The sequence below is a fragment of the Eutrema salsugineum genome, unplaced genomic scaffold, assembly GCF_000478725.1.
Source record: "Eutrema salsugineum unplaced genomic scaffold, Eutsalg1_0 scaffold_2, whole genome shotgun sequence".
Classification (NCBI taxonomy): domain Eukaryota; kingdom Viridiplantae; phylum Streptophyta; class Magnoliopsida; order Brassicales; family Brassicaceae; genus Eutrema; species Eutrema salsugineum.
Genome location: NW_006256829.1, coordinates 18,112,617 through 18,115,999, shown reverse-complemented (window position 1 = coordinate 18,115,999; position 3,383 = coordinate 18,112,617). Strand labels below are relative to the sequence as shown.

The window sequence follows — 3,383 nt, the reverse complement described above, 5'->3', positions numbered from 1 at the left end:
AAAAATTCTTCACAATAGTCAATAGCACAACCCCAAGAAGTCGAATAACTCTGTTCAGCATGCACAATTATTTGATTGTTTTTTGGCAACTTACAAAAACGTAAACAATAATTATATAAATTCTACAATTTTAAAATGATATTAAATTGTCACATAACATACTTTTCTCTGAAGTCTTTCACGATCTTGAAGTCAGGATCAAACAAAATTTTGGTGGAGTTGAAAGCGTTTGATATTGAAAAATCACCTATACTCGGAAAACATAAAATAAAAATAATTAACATTTGTATACAATGATAAATATGTACATTATTACAATATCAATTTTATAATCAAGATGATGACATACCGATGAGGACGTTTTTGTCGAGTTTGTCTTCCTTTATTGATTTGAAATCAGACAAATATTTCTCTGGCCAATCTGATGGAAAATCATTAATCTCCTTAGCATGGGTTGTCCTGCACAAAGTGATCTTGTATGGTAATGGAGCCGTCCTAATCATAGTATTTTTTAATTATGAAGCAATTAATAGAAAGTGATTTTTCTTCTATAAAGATCCCTTTATGTTTTGCGATCAATTAAACAGTAGCGTGAATCCTAGTGCCCTGTGAATCACACGTAAATAGTATTACTATATAATCTATAGATTACTTAAAATAACAATAAGAAGAATACTAAAGATCGCATACAAACCTCTTCGTCAACCAATACCATTTCTATAACAAAGCCAGACTGCCTATTTTTGACTTTCCAAAGTGAAAATATAGTAGCTCTAACTTTCTGAATTTCACTTGATTGATCTAATTTGGCAAATGGAACTATAGCAGCTGAACGTCTGCGGACTAAAGCCATTTTAGTGAATGAGAATGGTAGAGTTTTAGGGTTTACGATAGGTGGTATATATAGGGAGAGGAAGTGAATGAAAACATTTTAAAAATGATGTTAGGCAGGATTTCAATTATTTTGAGAAAGAGAATGAAATGAAGAATATGGATATTCGGAATGTGCGTAGAAGTAGGTATTGTTGCGGGAATATTTGAGAATCAATATATTCAAATTGATTTAATTGCCAAAATTGATGTCTAGTATTAAACTGTAACATAAATTCTTGTTTCTTTTTGAAAAATTAAGATTTCTGTATATTTTGTTACATTAACTCCGGTAAATCTTGTTAATAGTTAATGTAATCTTCCATTTTGGGAATAATTTCTATTTTCTTCGCGGAAATTTTTTTAAAAATCAATAATTTCAATAAATTTAGAAATGGGCTTCTCAAACGTATAGGGCCAAAGAGTGTTTTTAAAATACAGATAATCGGGCCGGGTCAGATATAAAGATCCGCGTATTTATCCGTTTATGATTTTCTATTCTTTTGTTTTTTTTTTAAATAAGAAAAACTTGGACAGAAATTACACATCAGCACTATTATCCAATGAAATTGCGCAGAGCTAGCGACTTTGCCATGTCACATTTGACGTGGAATAAACGTCATCATTGACGTTGGCAAGGGAGCTTTTCTAAGCCAATCAAATTAAAACAAATCGGATTTTTTTATTAAACTACATTCTCATTTAATATATAAGATATTTAATTATATAATTAATATGTATATTCAGGTTAATTGTGTTAAAGAGTCGTGTGTTGATCGTGACATATATCAAAAATGGGTAGTTATATTTTATCACATAAGAAAGAGACACAATTGTGTTGTTTTAAAACTTATATAAGTTGTTGTAATTAACAAAATAAAGTTTTCAGATTTACTTCTTTTTCTCTTGTCAAGTTTTCCAGATTTTCTTCTCTTTCTTATCTTAAGAAATGTGATCTACGTTTCTTTTCTTATGCACAGTGAAACCCATATTTATCCTCTGTACAAGAAGTAACAACTTCTAATATGATATCAGAGCTTTATTGAATCAAAGACCGACACAAGCACTAAGCGAAACAAAAATTTCTGCAAAGAAAATATATTCAAGTTCAAGCAAAAACAGAGAGGATGACAACGAACATATATTCAAGTGATTCTGGTATTTGATGGAGAAAATTATGATTTCTAACATATTAAGATGAAGACCATCCCAAAGAAAAGAGAATTGTGGAATGTGGTGGAAAACGGTGTTCCAAATTAACCGACAATCAGAAGAGGCACCCAAAGTGGTGCGATTGAAAAATCAGTGGAATGAAGCACCAATGAAAGAGATGATGGTGCTGCAACTCTTGCAAACTGCTGTGACAGATTCATTATTTCCCCGTATAGCACCAGCATCAATTTGAAGGGTGCTTGTGATGCATTGGAGTCTGAGTTTCAAGGAACTGCACATGGAGAAGATCCTCTATTTCTTGGAAAGCAGCATGATTCTCATCATTTGATAGGATTGCATTGCTGTATTCTGTTTGATTGCATGGTATACCCTCTAAATCTTTCCCAAACCTCACAAAAAGATTCATGATTCTTCTGAATAAAACTTGAGATTTTATTTCTTAACCTTGCTGTTCTTGATGAAGAGAAGAACTTCGTTAGAAATGCTCTTTTGCATTGCTCATATGTTGTGACTGATCTTTGAGGTAGAGACTTTTCCCACTGATGAGCTTTGTCTCCTAGAGAAAAATGGAATAACCTCAACTTAAACTGTCCTCACTCACTCCATTCATCTTAGTTAGATCAAAAACTCTATCAAAGTTATCAATGTGATCTAATGGGTCTTCTAATGCCAAGCCTTGGAACCTGTTTGATTGCACCATGTTGATTAAGCCAGACTTGATCTCAAAATTGTTTTCAGGTGTTGGAGCCTGAATCCCATGTCTCTGACCCTGAGCATTTGCTTCATCACCAGCTCCCACAACTGTTCTTGGACGTGGTGGTGGAGCCTGGTGGTTTCCATTACCACCCTGAGCCTGTTGCTCTTGATCCATACCCAACCCCTAAATGTGCACAGCTCTTTCTCTTTGTCTTCTTGCTTGACTTTTGGTGTTTATACCTGAAAACAAAGACAGCACTTGAAAGGTAATCAGTAAAACAAAAGAAAATGAATTGATCTCAAGAAGATCCAAAGTCCTAATGCTAGAATAAACTCTCCAATTGGCAACGGCGCCAAATTGATAGTAGGTTTTTAGCCTACTAAGGTCAATTAACCTCTTGTGTTGTAGCTCTTGAGGGTCAATCCAAATGGAGATTATCTAGACACCTAAGCTATGAGGATCAATTCTTAATCCAAGTCTAATTAAACAGGTTTTGGTAACAAAGAGATCTAAAACTTAAAACAAACAAGAAGCAAGTAATGATTGAGAACTAAACAAGCAAGACAAATAAGAAAAGACTCAAATTCAAAATAAAGAGAAAATTAAACCTCTAGATGTGATCATTGATTAGGGTGCTTTAAAT

The 3,383-nt window shown here is 33.2% G+C and overlaps 1 pseudogene; it reads left to right on the top strand.

Annotated features, from left to right (window-relative positions):
• The first annotated feature begins 2,398 nt into the window (after positions 1 to 2,398).
• LOC112086947 lies at positions 2,399 to 2,482 on the top strand (annotated as a pseudogene).
• Positions 2,483 to 3,383: the final 901 nt, after the last annotated feature.